Genomic DNA, 19,203 nt, shown 5'->3' with positions numbered 1-19,203 from the left:
AGTTGGGCCTTCCTTAGGCCTTCCAGGGACAATAGAATAGATTTACTAATTCATTAAGAAGCGCACATATAAAAGTATCCTAGAATTCTGATGAATTAGTATGATCTCTTGATCCAAATGGACAATATACTCCTAAAGAATGCTACTTGTTTTTTATTACTGATAGAATTCAGGTTGTTCAAGGAGACTCGAGAAAATAATCTAGAAATTGAAAATTCCAACAAAAAAATATTGTTCATGTGGTGTTCTCTCTCAAACAAATTTCCCACAATACAGTACTACATAAAGGGGGGTTTTAAGACAATTTCTGAGTAAATTGTCTTAACTTGTGACCAAAAAAACTTGTAAATTGTTGTAGATATTTCTTTTAAGTGGGTGTCTCAAATTATTGTCTTAAAATATTGTCTCTATAAAGACAATATAAAACACAAGTATTATTGTCTCTTAAGAGACGATTCATTCAACACATTCCTTTAAAGGGTGTTAGCTCAATGGAAGAGCACATGCCTTGCAAGTAAGAGCTTGGTGGTTTGATTCCATCATGCCTTAACATGAAATAATCACTGAAGAAACAAAAAGAATCACATTCTATATTTTCTTTCTAAAGAGAATTTTGTATTGTCTCTCAAGAGACTATAGCTATGATTAAATATATATTGTCTCTATAGAGAGAGATTGTCTTAAATCCTAGTTATTATCTCTATAGATACAATATGAATTTAATCCCCGTTATTGTCTCTATAGAGACAATAAAAAAATCACTTTAGAAACAAAATATAGAATGTGAATCTTTTTGTTTCTTCAGTGATTAATTCATGTTAAGGCACAATGGAATTGAGCCACCAACCTCTTTCTTGCATGGAAGGTGCTCTTCCATTGATCTAGCACCCTTTAAAGAAATGTGTTGAATCAATTCAACTCAAAGAAAAAATTTGAGTTAAATAAATCCATCTTCAAATGCAAGATTAAAACTACATCCCATACCTGTTTCAGAATCAAACATTAACAAGTCTAGTGGAAAAGTTTGAAATGAAAATGTCATCAAAGGTGATTAATCTTCTTCTAAGTGGTCAAGATGACTACATTCAAGACTTAATGGTCTATAGTCGCTCAAATTTGATGGCCAGATGGATGGTAGATAGATATCGGGTCTCAAATTCAGCTCAAAACAAAAATGACCTGATTTTTGGAGGTTAGTGTTTTAGTGGTGTCAAATCCATATCCAAACTATATGCACTAACATGGATCTGCAATATCTAAGCTTGATCATCCAGTTTCCACTATTAGTTTTTGTTCTAAAGTTTTGAAAATTCATGTTCCAATACCTATACATATTTCATAAATTTTACCTCTTTGTTTATTCCACACAGTTTAGTTTTATGTAATTCCTCTATTCTCATATCTAAGCACCGTTTCAGCTAAAAACAAAGATTATAAAATAGTAACCAAGAACCAACTTAAGGGTTGCTTCCCAAAGAGGATCTTGAAAGGTAACATATATTTTCACATGAGATACGTTTTCTCAAGGCATAAGAATTTTTTGATATAATAATAAACCCTTATATCCACATACAAACAAGTAGAGTTGTGCATTCAAAAATTACATTCATAAATAGGGCTTCCATTTATCTATTTCCACTCCACTTCAGGTAGTTAAGTACTACCAAACAATTCCTCATTTGGAATGACTTTCCAAAACAAAGGTTTGATGAACTATTTACTTGTGTATGAAGTATGCATGTATCTATTTTCTTCTTATAGAATGATGCACCCCATAAGAGATTTACATTGGCGCATATTATATATATATATATATATATATATATATATATATATATATAGATATATATATACCAATAACCCTTTCATGTATAGCCAAATGTGTGCATTCATGCCTATCAAAAGACTTGAATACTCATTCTTATCATGAACTAGGTTTTAGGTGCATTCATTATGAGTTCATGTTCCTCTACAACAATTCTTTAATTAGGGCTCTCAATGCAGGGTTTGGTGGAGATTCAAATTTTAACAAACATAAGACTTATGTTTGAGCACCCAAAGATTTAACATGCTCACCAAATATAAATAATATAAAATATAAGCAATTATTCTCTCTCATAGCTAAGCACTCAATATCTCTCCTTAACTTACATTATTTTAAGTTGTTCAACCACACGTTTCTTTTAAAGGCATACACTTCAAAAATTTCACACTTTACCACACATCAACAATGAATGTCTAGGTGAAAGCATGGGCCTGGGTTACACATTTTGGCGAAAGAGGGCACATTTGGGTGGAAAAAACAATGGCTCGATTGAGCCTTTTTTAAGTGCTCGATCGAGCTCCTTGGGCGCTAAAAAAGTATCTCGATTGAGGGTTAAAAACAAACCCTTGATCGAGCTATAATGTTTGATCGAGTGATCATGTTCGATCGATCATTATGGCTCGATCGAGCCCTTTCTTTTCTAAATACTGCTCCTGCAATTTGTGCGCGCCATTTGCATAAACTGCGAATAAACTAAGAGCTCAACTAAGAGTGTGAGAGTAGGTCGACTGGGAGTATTGGAGCTTAGTTCATCAATTGGAGCATGGAGCATTCAAATCAATCTCGCGAACCACCCCACCAATGTCCCAAAGGCTCAAACGAAAGTAGGTTTTCTATCATTTGTATTTCTTATTTAATTTCCTTAGCAAAATTAGGCAAATTAATTAAAAAAAACAACCATGTACAGAAACTATGAAAACCAATTAATTAAATAAAAATCATACAAAAACCACAAAAAAACCCTTCAAAAGAACTTAGAAAATCAGAAAACCATTAAAAAAAAACAAACAAACAAAAAAACAAAACCCTCAGAACAAATTAGAAGACTACAAAACCAACCTTGAAAACCATAAAAAAAAAACCCTTCAGAACAACCTAGAAAACACTTAAAAACCACCCAAAAAAAAACTATAGTTTAGGTTTAAAATGTGTTTCTTACTTGCAATGTTTTGTTTATTAAATGCATATTTTCTTATTTTAAATGGCAAAAACATTTTTTTTTCTAAATATTCTAGGTTTTAAAGTTTTTCTTTAAGAATTTTGCGAAATAATAATCATTTTTTTTAAATGTATTTTAAATTTCTAGCTAATTTGACTAAAAATATACCTAAAAAACTCCAAAACAGAAAACAAACAAAACTATAACCAATAAATAAGTAAATTAAGAACCTGAGCTTGACATGATAAATATGGTTGCTCATGGTAAACCTCTATTTATAAAATAAAATATATATATATATATATATATATATATATATATATATATATATATATATATATATATATATATATATATATATATATATATATAATTTTATTATTTTAAATTGAAATTAATTTATATTTTAAATATTTTTTTAATAATAAATATAGGACGATTTTATTTTAATATTTAAATTTAAAAATCTAAAAGAGGAACTTTTGTTATTTAATGAATTATAACACATCATTTTATTATATATAACAAAATATTTTACTTAATTATATATAATATTTAATTATAGGTAATTATAACATTTAACATAACATATATATAACTATATAGCATAAGAGAGCTATATTTAACTATTATTTAACTATAACATCACATAACTATATATTAACATAATACTCTAGAGAAAACTTTGAATCACAAGAAATTGGGCAAGAAAGAAACAACTCTCAAGACAAGCAGGGAGAAAGCCTCGCCCAACAAAAAAAAAGTTAACTCGAGAACCCCTCAAGCATCAACAGTTATGAGGATTCGAATACCGCACAAAATAAATCTTCATTTAACAACAAAGTAGATCTCCTAGACCAAACTTCTTCTTCGACTATCATCAAAAGGACGAACACAATAGATCACGAAGCTAAGACACCAATGTCCCAAGAACTAGAAGAGATGAAGGAGATGCAAAATAAAGGAAGCTGGAAGACCGTAGAGAAAAAAAGAAAGCTACAACACCAATCTCGCCAAGAAAGACGAGGAGCTAGACAATTAAAAACTAAGAAAATTATAGGTCCGATAGACCAATTTGGTCTCAGTGAACGTTAACCACTATCATCATCATCATAATATAGTTTATAACTATTTAACCTAACATAAAATTATATATATATAGCATGTTACAACATAACCATAACTATATGATTATATATATTTAACTAAATTATAATTTAGTTATAGCATATCTCTCTCTCTCTCACACACACATACACATATATATATTTTGTTCATAACATAAAGTTATAACATAAAACTCTAATTATTTAACATGTATAATATAAAGTTATTTAACATAACACATATATAACATAGCATATAACATAATTATCTATATATATATATATATATAAAGAGTTTTAACATATCACATAGTTATATATATTATAGTTCTATATATATTATTAGTAATTTAACATAAAAATTTCTATAACTATTTAACATAGCATAATTAGTTATTTAACCTTTAAAACATAACATAAAATTAGTTAACATAGCATAGTTCTATAAGTATTTAACATAACATATAAAGTTATATATATAGATATATAGATATCAAAACATAATTATTAAAAACATAAAAAACACACACACATATTGTAACATAACATAGTATAACATGTATTGTGCATAATTATAACATAATATAATTATAACTATAACATTTAGCATATATATATATATATATATATATATATATATATATATAATTTTATGTTTCAACAATGCATCAATGATAGATATATTAAATCCATCATAAAAAGTGCATTTGGTCTAGTGAATAAAAGCATTTAGACTATTTTCTAATTTGTACTTTATTGTTTCATTATGTAGTTTGTTGTACAAGAAACATTATCTTCACGTGCTTGCACCTAGTACATATAATGCGTCGAAGTCAAACATTAAGAACTTAAAGTCGATTGTAGTATTGGTTGGCATGAAATTTTATTAGTTTTGTAAATAGGTTTATTTCAATTTTTTACATATATATTTACATATTTGTGTTATGTATAAAATGAATTATTTAGAAACGAGAAAAAGCGTGAAGGTAAATTTGATCACTTCTTCCGATTGTGTTTACATGGAACTCAATACTTTGGTTGATAAATTATAAAAAAATAGACTCTAAATTTTAGGACTTCGGGCTAGATTATTTTGCTTGAGTTTAGAAATGGTTTTTTTGTCAACATTTTTTTCTTGGATTAGTTTATATGTATTATATGTAATATGCGGAGGCATCTCATATATGTGTCCCAAGTGTAGGCCATCGCAGTGCTAGAGGTTTTGTTATACGTGATCGGACTCGTGATAGATCACATAGCCCACTAAAAATTTATGTTCTCCTCATAGATCCTGCCTCTGACACCAGTCGAAACGTCGGAGGTAGAGTTATTGTCTCTATTGATGACCACGCTACATTTAGTGGAACTTCTTCACTTATTTCTGATACACCTACATTTTTAAATTCCCTTTAAATTTTATGTGTTTATGTCTTGAAATTGTCTTTAATTTTTAAATTGTCTTCAACTAATGTATTTGAATTTAATGTATATGTTATTATGCTTCTAGTTTGTTATTTATATGTATGTTAAATTATGTTTATGATTGACAGGCCCTAAGTAGGCTGAAGCTGAGGATCATAATGCAACATCGATCCCTCCTTGGGATGATGCTACAACTCATATCACACTAGAGGATGTTATGACCCGTCATACATGAATCCCAATAGAGATAGAGAAGATCTCTGCCAATTCACCAACTCATATTGCATTGTCTTTGATGCTAGATATCATCAATAGGTTGATCATGACATAACGGAGTTCGAGCCCATACAGAGGATTAGGAGACAAGAGGTTAGAGGCATAGATTCTTGGGAGGTGGTGAAAGAGGCCACCAAGGACATTGATGTTTGTGGGGAGTTGTTCGACATCCCTCCAGATCACCCTATTAGACATAGAGGTATGATTCCACTAAAATATTTTAAGAATGTTAATGCAGCCCCTTTTGTGTATGATAGATTCATTGGAGCTTGGGGCCAGTTCCCCCACCATGACCAAGTCACCATTTATTTTTCCAAGCATTTATATGCAGATTTTGTGTTACATATGAGGTTGGATTACATTGATACCAGATCTCATTATTATGGACCCAGCTTGGGACGTACTTATGATTGCAAGGGGTCTCATAGGGACCTTGGCATGTACCACCATCTATGATATTCTTTCCACTATTGTCTCGGAGTTTGGTATTATCGACAGAGCTAAAGGAGTTGGCATAGCTCAGTGGTGAGACCAAGGAGACTATTGCAAACAACATGTGAACATCATTAGCCAATGTGTGTATTGCATTGGATGGAGAGATTACGAGACCACAACCATTGCCTTATGACTCGTCGGTGCCCTTATATGATGATGCATTTCTCGTGAGTTTACCCTTTGACCATGTTTTGACATATACATGTATATATCGTGATGTTATTCGTGAGACTTAGAGGGTGCACGACCTGCGTGACACTGACCAGGTACATATATATATGAAACTTTTAACTCTTATTGTCAAATTATGCATAATTATTTATATTAAAATTTCTAGTTCATATTATATTTCATTTATATTAATAATTTCATGATAACATGTAGACACATCCCAACTACATGGATGAGCTTATGAGGTCATCTATGGGCGTAGTTGATCAGCCAGGCCATTCTCAACCAAAGTATGTTTCCATGGATTCTCATCCACCTTCACCTCCACCTTATATGTTCACTAATGTGGAGGAGAGTCACTATGTACAACCACATGGACCAACAATTGAGGTAAAAAAAAATATTCCTAAGCTTTCAACATTTTATTTATTTAAGTTACACATATATGCTAATTATTTTGTAGACCAATTATAATTTATTGAAAATGCAACAAGAAAGTCTCAATTTGATTTTGCCTTGGTCAGATTGAGAAAATTCGAATTTCCACATCAGCGGATAACATGGATGCAGTTAACTTGTGTAACATGGATTTTGTCACTCAGTTAGCTCAGTAAATTCAAGTTAGAGGAGTGAGGGTTCAGTTAAGCATGTGTGATTTATAATTTGTAGCAATCAAGGTAAGTTATTTCAAGTTGTTTTCAATTAAATCAGTTCTAACTATTGGAGGAACTAGTGAAAGGTCAATTATATAGTGTGACTTCAGTCTAACTTAATGATCAATCAACCCAAAATAGCTAGTGCATGTAGATAATTCGAGTTCCCTGGTTGTGGTGGAGATTCTGAGGTATTGTAACATCAGTTGTAGACTAGTCTTGAGTGTGCAGGTGTTTCATGCCATCAAATGATCAATATTGGGAATTGCACAATCATTTTGGAGGAAATTCCTAAATAATAGGGGCTTAATTTCCTCATGAATTGCACAAGGAAATATGGGCTTAAGAAGAGGTGGAAATTGACTAAGTCTAGGTCAAATATTTTTAGTGAGCAGAGAGATAGGCTATTCACTTGCAAGTTGAGCTCAAATTGAGCTAGAAATTGTAAGACATATCTATTCATCAGATTAATGCAAGCAAGCAAAGGGATTTTAATAAAATTTCTTTCCCCTGGAAAAACTTTGTGTGCATGTGTGTTATTTCTCATTGCATGTTTGTGATTGATGTTCTAAATTGTGAATCGAATTCCGTAGAGCAGTAGAGTAGGATTGTGTCTTTTGATTTCAATTAAAATTTCATGAGAAGTTGTAATTCTACACCACAATTTCTACATGGTATCAGTGCAGGATTTTCATTAGAATAGGAATTTCAAAGTTGTTTCTCAGGAGGATCGAATTTGCAGTTCAGTGTATCACGATCTCTATAGAGTTGGGAAGATGAACTTCAACGAGATGAAACTAGAGTATGCCTTGGAAGGTAGCTTTGATTTCATTGCATGTAAGGATCACACGGGGGTGGTATTGGATGACAATTGATTGCTAGAATATGTCAAGGCAAACATTGCAAAACCACAGGAATCTTATGCACAAAACCTAGCCCAATGGAAGAATATCCAAGGCGAGGAGAATAATATTTAAGGGAGTATGAGACCACATTTTCTCAAATACCCTTGGGAAAGAAAATCCTTTCACAATGTGGAAAGCACTAACATAATTGTTCAAGAATAGTAGTGACCATAGGAAACTGGCACTCAAGGATAAACTTTGAAATATCAAGATGCAGAAGAACGACACTATTTTGAAGTATCTGAGAAGATTTACGCAATTTCGTGATGAACTTGGTGGGGTTGGTGTTAATGTTGCAGAAGATGAATTGGTAAGCCTAGATCTTCAAGGCCTTCCTAAAATTTGTCATAGATACCAAGACTTGGTGAATAGGAGGGAGAAATTATTGAATTTGGAACGCTTATGGTTTGATTTGGTACAAGAGGAGATCAGGTGGAATACCAAAGATGGAACATCATTCAAGGGAGAGGATTAAGAAAAATTTGCATTGGTTGGAAATGGAAAAGAGGGAAAGGGAATAAATATCAAACCAAACTAGAATCCAGCCAAGGGGGCAAGAAGAAAGACTTTTCCAAAACAAAATGCTTCAAATGTCATGAATTCAGGCATCATGCTACGAAGTGTCCACACAAAAATTCTAAAAATAAGAACTCAAGAGGAGCAGGAGATGAATATTTGGATTGATAGTTCTATCTTGACTTCACCCTTATCACATGCATGGCTAGCACAGCAATGGGGAGCGTGTGGTACTTGGACTCAGGTGCACCATTCCACATGAGAGGGTGTAGAGAGTTTTTCAATGACCTGGAGGGGAAAGATCTCCATATTCACATCGATCTAGGGGATGACAGAAGGTACAACATGACCAGGATTGGTACAGTCAACTTTTAGAGAAATTTGGGATCCCCTCTCATACTCAAGGATGTCATGTTTTTCCTAGGCCTAAAGAAAAATCTCATATTTGTTGCAGTTCTGGAAGACCATGGTTATGATGTGATATTCAGCAAAGGGAAATAATTCCTGAGACACATAAATACAGGATAGGTGACGCAGATCGAGGTTCATGTGAAGAACCTGTATAAGATAGATGTGGAAGATTATGTTTCATTAAGAAGTAAGGTAGAGAAAGTGCAGAGTCATTATGTTAGTGAAATTTGTCACAGAAGACTTGGCCATTTGCATCATGGCATCTTGAAGATTATGTAGCAAGTAACCAATGGCATCCCTAAAGGAGCACTTGAGCAACAAGATGTTTGTAAAGGATGTACTTTGCGGAAGTATGAAAAATTCACATTCCCTGATCGGGACAGCAAAGCACATGTAGTCTTGGAAAGGATCCACTCTGATGTCTATGGACCTTTCTCAACAACCTCCACTTCTAAACAAAAATATTTTGTCATTTTTATTAATGAATTATCAAAAGAAGTGTTGGATCTTCTTCATGTGGAAGAAAGACAAGACATTCTCCCAGTTTGTATAATTCAAGCAACTAGTTGAGAAAGAAACTAGAAATAAGGTGAAGGCTCTCAGGAGTGGTAATGGAGGTGATTATGTTTCGAATGAATTCAAAAATTTCTATCCGAAAGAAGGCATTCAAAGAGACCTGACAACACCCCATAATCCACAGTAGAACGGGGTAGCTGAGAGGAAGTACCAGAGCAGTGAGAGCCATGTTACATGACGAAGGACTACCTTTGCATTTGTGGGATGAGGCATGCAATGTAGTAGTCTATTTTCAGAACTAGAGTTCTCATTGGATTGTTGGTATGATTACACTGGAGGAGGCCTTCCCTAGGAGAAATCCAGATGTGTCACATTTCAGGATTTTTTGAGCCTTTGTTTATTGTCATGTCTCCAAATAATCAAGGAAGAAGTTTGAGCCGACAACAAGTTGGGGGTATTTGGGGGTTACACATAAACTCCTCACAACTACCGTGGTTACTTACCTTCCCTCAAAATGAAATTTGTGTGAAGGGATGTAAATTTTGATGAGGAGAAAGCGATGTGGTGCTCTCTTGAGAGGAAGATTTAGATCCAACCAGAAGAGGAGATTTTAGCTCCAAAGGAGGAGCCTTAGGAACTTGTGGAGTGGCCACAAATTGAGGAGAAGATAGAGGAGACATCCACTCAAGCTAAAGTATCTAGAGAATGCAGAAAAAGAACCAGGGAAGTTGATATACTTGTGCATGATGCAAGGGAGAATGTGGGATCTCCTTCAAATTTGCATAGGAAAAGGAGGTCACCTGAGAGATTCACTGGTTACATGGCTCCAATGATTGAGCTGGTAAAGACTGAGCCATCCTATTTCGAGGAAGCAGTAAAGAAACTTGTATGGGTTGATGTGATGTTGGAAGAGCAAAAATCCATTGTAAAGAAGAGTGTTTGGGAAGTGGTCCCAAGATCAGTAGATAAATCAGTTATGGGTTTGAGATGGATCTTCAAGGTTAAACATGCATCAGACGGAAGCATAGAGAAATATAAGGCTAGATTTTTGGCCAAAGGATTCTCTCAAGTTGAGGGAATTGACTATGAGGAAACCTTTTCTCATGTAGCGAGGTATTCATTTGTTAGATCTATTTTTTCTCTGGCTACGTAGATGCAGTAGAAGATCCACCAGATATATGTAAAAATAGCATTTATCAATGGTGTTATTGAGGAGGAGGTGTACATTGAGCAACCAGAAGGTTTTGAGACATTTGATTGATAGTCTAATGTGTGCAGACTCAAGTGGACATTGTATGATCTCAAACAAGCACCCTGTGCTTGGTACACAAGGATCAACAATTATCTCACTGGTTTGGGCTTCACCAAAAGTGAAGCAGATGCAAACCTCTATCATATTTTGGTAGAAGGTAAATTCCTTATTATTGTCTTATATGTTGATGATTTGATTTTAACTGGTGATGAGAATTTGATCAGATCTTGTACGAAGGACCTTGCAATAGAATTTGAAATGAAGGACATGGGTCTCATTCACTATTTCCTCGGGTTGGAAGTATTGCAAGGGGATGGGGAACTATTTGTGTCTCAAGGAAAGTATGAAAATGAGATACTATAGAGATTCCACATTTAGAGTTATAAACCCATGGAGACACCTCTAGCAACCAATTGTAGGAAGGACGATGACACTTTAGGTGAAGAAGTGGATTCTACCATTTATCGGCAGCTAGTGGGTTCACTGATGTATCTTGTGAACACATAACCAGATATGTGTTATGCATTCAACCAGCTAAGCCAAGCTATGGTTAGTTCAATCAAATTATTTTGGAAGGTAGCTAAGCATGTTTTACAGTACCTCAGAGGCACTACCCAGTTTTAATTATTGTACATATGGAAAGAGGGAGTGAAGTTGTGTGGCTTCATAGATGCAGATTAGGGAGGGAGTCCATCCAACCAAAAGAGTACATCAAGTGGAATTTTTAGTGTTGGGTCTGCAACTATTTTCTAGTACAGTAGGAAGCAAAGATATGTGGCACTCAACTCGGAAGAAGCAAAATATATGGTTGCAATTTAGGAAGAATGTGAGGCGATCTGGATGAGAAAGATACTTGTGGGACTATTCGATCAGATGATGGATAAAACTGTGATCTATTGTGATAATCAGAGTTGTATCAAGCTCTCCGTTGGGTAATTTAATTGTCCTTAAATTAATTTATTAATTTTCAACCAAGGTTTGTGTACTTATGAGATGTATGTGCACCATATATGCTAGGAATTCTATCTTGAGATGAAAATTATCTATGTGTGGATAAATATTAAGTGAATTCAAATATTTATCACACACATGTTCTTTCCATTAAAGCTACATCAAAACCAAATTCCAAACTAAATTGAAAATTAATCTAGAACTTAAAATCTCAACTTATTCTAACTGTGAAATTGAAAAGTCTAACTCTAATTGCATAATTGGAAGTCTATCCTTAATTGCATAATGGAAAATATTAATTCTAAATTGTAGAAAAGAAATCATAACACTACTTTGCAAAAAAGGAAATTAACTCTAATTGCAGAAAAAGGAAACTTAACTCTAATTGCAAAAAGGAAAGAAATTAACTATGATTGCAGAAAGGAATGTGCTAATGTAAATTCTTGCAGAAGAAAAATCAAATGAGAACTTGTAACTTCCAATGATTACTGATGTGCATATATTACTCTAAAAATACATTTCTTCATCATCCACAAAATTAACTGAGTAATGAAACTAAATTACTAGAAGTAAATGCATATGAGAATCAAATATTTTTGGTATTTCTCTTTTATGAGTGCTCTAAAATCAAAACAACAAATGATTAAAATCACACAACTGAGATGTAACTATTCTAATTGACAAAAAGAAAATTGTATGAAATTGCAAACTGAATGCAAGAACTATCTATCAATGTAATAAAAAAGAGACTAATAAAAACTAACTATCCTTACAACTCTCCAGGGGGCCCTCCTGTGAGTGTAAGTTTGTCACTGGTCAAATGATTTCTCAACCACACATTGAAAGTAGAGGATTATATTAATTCAAAACAGAGTTTCACAATACTGGAAATAAACCATAGCATACTTAACTTTCGAACTAAACTTTTTGGTTTTTCCTTATGGCTTTTATACAATTTTTCATAAACTAAATTAAGAGTCTTATGTTGAGAGGAAATGAAATTGTTCTGCCATCTAAGAAGTAAATGTAAATTGCAACTTTATCTCCTCATGATTTTCTACTGAAAGATAAAATCATGACGGATTATTCTTGATTCATATCCTCGTGATCTAACAAGTCTCCTGCACACTCACCTGATCTCATCATGATCTCCTTCCGCACTCTGCTTAATTGTTTCATCTTCATAACTAGAGTTTGACATTGAGTTTGAATCTTAGATCTCCCAATATTAGTATCCTACCAAGTAATTCCAATAGGTGGTCGTCTATGTGGTAAACATTTGTCATTTTCATATACATTTCATCCCTTTATTGATGCATTACAACCTGTCTAATCATGGATATGGTTGCGGAATTCAACATTAGCCACAGAATGATCAAGATTTTGTAATTGTAGAGATGTTTTCATTATAATTCATAAAGAAACATATATTTTAAAACATGGATGATTAATACCTTTATATAAGCTCAAATAAGTCTGAGATGACCTTGACTAGGCTGAGATTGTTGCAAAATGGTCACAAAAAGATAAAGGAGAGGGGAAAAGGTAGTAAAAAAGGAAACAATTTCAGACTTCAACATTCCCCCACACCAAAGGTCCTACATGTCCTAATGCACTAAAAATTAAAAATTGGTTCTTCTTTCTTCCTCAATGTAAGATTTCTGAAGCTTGTGCAAGCATATCCATATTAGTGCTTTCCTTTCTCTGTTTAATGTTGAAGGTAGCCCTTGGTCTCTTCATTATAATTTTCCTCTGCAATCCCATATCTTATTCTTAAGGAACCTATTGTTTTCTTTGAGTTTCTTGTTTTCATTGTACCAGTGGCAGAGATGGAAAAGTATGTTATCATTCTAAGTTTTTAATATTTCATTTTGTACCTTGTATACTTCCCTTTCATGTGTAATATGCTTATTAAGCATTTTTGGCTCATATATGTCTTGTTTCATAGAATTGTCATGCCTATGGTCTAAAAAGGGTTTTTCATTGAATGCATTTTCTTGATTATGAGAGGAGCTTACCTTCTGTTGTGCTCTTGCTAAATTGGATCAATGTATGGTGTTCTCCTTATTGGGTTCACTGTGTGAGGTGGTGTCCTATATCCTTCTCCTTCAAGATTGATCATTTCTGGAGACTGTGTATTTGAGAGTTTTAAAATTCTTCTTCTTCTTCTTAGCTTTACCCTTAACTCTGTAATGTTCTGACTTTTCCTCTTTTTGCCAATTTTTTATTGCTTCTCTTTCTCTGGTTCTTCATGAACATTAGGTGGTTTAGAAACTGAGTTGCCTTACTTCCTTCCAAGACTTTGTTTTTCATTTTTTTTGTTTACATTTTTCAAAGCACTGAGAGAGTGGACTGTTATCTTCAAACGGGTCTTATGGTTCCTTTGTTTCATTTTGCTCTGAACTATGTTTTTCAATTTCCTCTTCATGGTTAGGGTTTGGTAATGACTTGTGTTGGCTTCTTGTAACTCTTTTGCTTGTTTCTTCTTCTCGAACTTCTACAAAGTGGTTACAAACTAGAAAATCTTGCTAATTGTCTCCCTTAGCTTCTAAATATGCTTCTATGAGAATTTTGATAATTCCACGATGATAGAGGGAATTATCAATGGCTTTAGACCCTCTCTGTATACTAGATGTCATCTTTCTAAGACTACATAGCAATAAGTAGGGACAATTGATTTCATTTCCATCAGTAAAATGTGTCAGGAGTCGAGCATGATAGAAAAACATGGTTCTAAACCTTCCTTCACAAGTTAAAATTTTCGAGATACCCAACAATAAATTTCTACATTTCCCTTTTAATGTTGTAACTATAATTCCCTTTTTAAAGATGGATATATCTATACCTAGTTCTTTAAGAAATTTTACCCAGTCACTCTCCTTGATTTTCCTATTCTTGAACCAACTTTCACTGTTTCTCGGAAATTCCATAACTTCTTCCATGATAGACTCTATCAAGATAAGATTGATGTTGCCAATTTCTTCCTTGACCCCATCAAAATCCCAAGCAAAATATTTGGTCACCTCCGTCTCATGCCTGCCAAATTTTTAAAAGAACCTAAGCCACCCTACTTGCTGCAACTGTTCTCTGACTCTCGGGTATGCTTGAAGAAACTTGATTCTGTTTGGTTCAGACCGGATGATGATACCCATAGTGGAGAGAAGTCTTGGTCCTTGATTGTTTCCTTTCGACAGGGATGATGGAAGGTTGATACAAAGGGAATGAGCCAAGTTGAATGGTGAGGGTTTCAGAATGGAGTGAAATGGGATGAGATGGAATGAAATGATAACGGAGTAAGGTGCTCGCAGAGTAATTGTTTTGTGATAGGACTGAACCTTTTCATATAATCACCCACGATTTTTAGATCTGATTTCATAGGATCAGTGGGATGTATATAATTTCAAGCGGATTTGATGTGACCGATTGAGTAATGATGATGGTGGGGTGTAACGGTTATGATTTTTGGTTAGTTTTATAAGGTCTTTTTAATGATTCAAGCTTTTTAATAAAATCATCTCATGAATTAAAACCTAATGTTCTTATATGAAAAATAATTCAACATCCTACATACCTTTGCTTGTGAATTCCTTTGATATTCAATTGTTATGGATTTTCTAATGTTGATGTAGATGTAGAATTTAGACTTGGCTGCAGAATTGAATATCAATTGTAGAATGACATAAATTATGTTGTTTCTTTTGAAATTTTGTTGTTTGATCAAAGAAAGATTCTTTATTGTTGCTATTGTTTTGGTAATCAGTGAAGAAAACTGGTCTTGAAAAGTATTGCTTACCACATGAAATTTATTTTAAAAATAAATAGGGAAAATATAAGGGAATTATGAAAATCTAAACCACCAAGAAGTCTTGGTTTTCAGTTAAGATTTTTTGTATAAGCATGCCAACATAGTTGGTTTTCATGCTTATACCTTTATTTATTTTATTTTATTTTTATTTTTATTATATATATATATATATCTATATATATATATATATATATATATATATATATATATATATATATATATATATATATATATATAAGGTCAAGATATTGTTGTGCTAAGTTAGGGGGAAGTCTCGATATTTTTATTTTTCCGACGAACCATAGGACTGGAGCCCGTGAGCCCGCACCTGCACCCCTGACCTCGGCTGCAGCTATCAGCTTCCCTCTGCGCGCCTGCGCCTGGCAGCTCTGCTGCTGGGTGGCTTCCCCTCCTGCACGCTCCCCTTTCCACCCTGGGGCCTCCTGCCCATTCATCGGGGGCCTGCGGCCCTTTCCCTCTGTCCTCGCTGGAGAGCTGCGGCGCTGCAGTTCTCTCTTACAATGGATCCGCCAACCCAAGAGAAGGATGACCTGGAAAAAATGTTTGCCTCTCTAACCAAAGAGACCACCTCAGAAAAAATTCGCCCTACAGCTTCAAAGTTCATTAAGAAGCTTGATGAAATCCCAGAAGTTTCGCTCCCTCCTGCCCTACCGAGGAGAGCTGCAGTAGCTTTAGCAGATCGCGGCCTGGTGGGCCAGTTCACCGGGCTATGGCCATCACCCCGCACTGTCCAACGCTGGGTGGAAAGAAACTGGAACTCAATGGTCCAAGGAAAGATAGCAATAAGGTTTTGCGGGAGGGGCTTCTTCACCTTCCTCTTCGAAACAGTGGAAGATCGCAACCTTATCTTCAGAAATGGCCCATATTTCATGGACACAAGAGGCTTGTATCTTAATAGATGGACCCCTGATTTCGACCCTGAGATGGACGTTCCCAGTGCTGTCCCAGTCTGGGTCCGTCTCCCCCATCTGCCTCTCCACTGCTGGGGAGATGAATCGGTGAGAGCTATAGGAAACGCTGTGGGGAAATATATTGACAGATCGGAGCCAAGGGAGAACATGCATGCATGCGCCCGGATATGTGTAGAAGTGGATCTGGGGAAAGGACTACCGGAAGCGATCAAACTCAAGGTAGACCAGTGGACGCACATTCAACAAGTGGACTACGAACAACTGCCGTTTAAATGTAAGGTATGTCATGAATACAGGCATTTTGCTAATAGATGCAGTAAAAATAAACCAATAGAGTCTGAAAACGCTGAAGCACCGGAAGAACCATGGGAAAAAGTCAAGAGAAAGAAGTCAAATCCACCCCCGGGAAACCTCTCAAAAACCTCCCATGAAACCCCGGCCTCCCCTTCCCACCCCTCCGGATCTGGCCCTTCTATTCCCTCCTCCTCCAACCCTTTCGAATCCCTTTCAGCCGAGGATCCCCCATCCCCCCCCTCCTCGCCGAGAGGCCCTACAATACCTCCTCCTTCTCCTCCCCCATCCTCCCCTCCCCCAACTGTTGAAAGAATCCTAACAAGGAACAAGACTAAGGAAAATATCACGTCCACTGACCCACCCAGAAAAGTAGGCTGGAAGTCAAACAAAGAGATAAGAGATGAGAACACAGCAAAGGAAATGGCCATAGGGACCCAACAGCCAATGGATACCTTTCTAGATAAGACCAAAGGAAGCGGGGAGAAGATGAAGGAGAAAAGCAGACCACACAACAAACATAGTAAATGATGAAGCTGGTCTCTTGGAATTGTAGGGGGATGGGCTCCTCCCTAAAAATCAATGCAGTCCGTGACCTCATCAAATCGGAACACCCAGATTTCCTACTTCTTCAGGAGACCAAAATCAGTGAACAAGACTTCCAAAACATTGTAAAGAGAAACAGAAGCTTTGAAGGAATAGGGTTGAGCGCAGTAGGTGCCTCAGGTGGATTAGGAACCATATGGGATAAAAGTAAATGGAAGCTCAAAGACAGCAAGCAAAACAAATGGTGGCTAAGAACAGATATGCAATATATATCCAATAATGAAGAATTCACAATATACAATGTCTATGCTCCTCCCCACTATAGAGACAAAGCCTCTTGCTAGGATTCAATCACCATGGATTTAATGAGCGCCCAAGACAGAAACATTCTCCTGGGTGGAGATTTGAATTTAATAAGAAATGTAGATGAGAAGATGGGGGGAAATTTTTTTGCAGACCCCTCTAGGGAAGCTTTGGAGAAAATCATCCAAACTCACAGCTTTGTTGATGTCCCCCCACAGAATGGGCGTTTTACTTGGTCGAACAAGAGGACTGGTAGAAACAACATCAAAGAGAGGCTGGACCGCATACTGGTCCAAGAGAGCATTGTGGTCAACTTCTCAAGGATCCAGAGCACAATAATTCAAGGATATTTTTCAGACCATAAACCAGTTGCTTTGCATCTGGTTAAAGGAGAAAACATGGGACCATTACCCTTTAAATACAGCAGAGCATGGGAAAGGAGTGAAGATTTCATGAATCTGGTTAAAGAGAATTGGGCAACAGAAATTGTTGGCTCCCCACATTACATATGGGAAACGAAGATCAAAATTCTACGGACAGCTATCAAACAATGGGCAAGAAACTTCGCAACTGAAGGGGAAAAAAGGAAAATCGAGCTTCAAGAGAAACTGACGGAGTGGAATCAAGAAAAAGAGAAGGGTCAAGACACAGCAGAAGACTTAAGGACGGAAACCAAATTATACATGGAGCTGTATAATCAGAACCGCGTGGAGGAGGAAGAGCTGAGGCAAAAATCGAGATGCCTCTGGCTCAATTCAGGCGACAAGAACACTTCGTTCTTCCACAACAGTATCAAACTAAGGAGAGCAGGGAACAATATTGGGAAAATTACAAGGGAAGGCAGAGTCCTAACAGAACAATGGGAAATCAAGGAAGCAGCGACCAGCCATTTTCAAAACCTCCTATCTGCTGACCCCCAATACACGGAAAACCCGGATTTTCTAAAGATAATAGAGAGCAAAATCACAGAAGAACAGAATGGAGAATTAGAAAAGGAAGTCACGCAGGAAGAAATCGAAAGAACCATCCAAAGTATGCCTTTGGATAAGGCACCAGGCCCTGATGGACTCACAGTGGCCTTCTACAAAACCCACTGGGAAGTAATTAAGAAAGATTACATAAGAATGGCCAAAAACTTCTTCAAAAAATGCAAGATGGGCAGCAGTATCAAGGCCTCTCATTTAGCACTTATCCCCAAAGAATCGAATCCCCAATCCTTTGACAGATTCCGCCCAATCTCCTTATGTAACGTATCCTATAAAATCATCACAAAAATCTTGGCGCAAAGGTTAAAAAATGTTCTTCCCTCTCTCATATCTGAAAATCAAGGGGGTTTTGTCCCTAATCGCCACATAACGGATAATGTCATTCTCATACAGGAGGCAATTCACAGCAGTTTATCCAGGAAGGAGAGGGGTATGATCATCAAGCTGGACATGGCGAACGCTTTCGACCGGGTAAATCACTCTTTTCTCAGGGCAGTCCTTCTGAAATTTGGCATCTCAGAGTTTTTCACTAGCAAGGTAATGGAATGCATTTCCCAAAACTGGACAGCCCCCCTCATTAATGGAAGGCCCTGCACTGCCTTCAAGAGCTCAAGAGGACTGAGGCAGGGTTTCCCATTGTCGCCCTTCCTTTACATCATTGTGGCTGAAACCCTCAGCTTGC

The sequence above is a fragment of the Pinus tabuliformis genome, chromosome 5_2, assembly GCF_031772625.1.
Source record: "Pinus tabuliformis cultivar Carrire ecotype Pingquan chromosome 5_2, CPIR1, whole genome shotgun sequence".
NCBI classification, from domain to species: domain Eukaryota; kingdom Viridiplantae; phylum Streptophyta; class Pinopsida; order Pinales; family Pinaceae; genus Pinus; species Pinus tabuliformis.
This window is presented reverse-complemented; position numbering follows the sequence as displayed.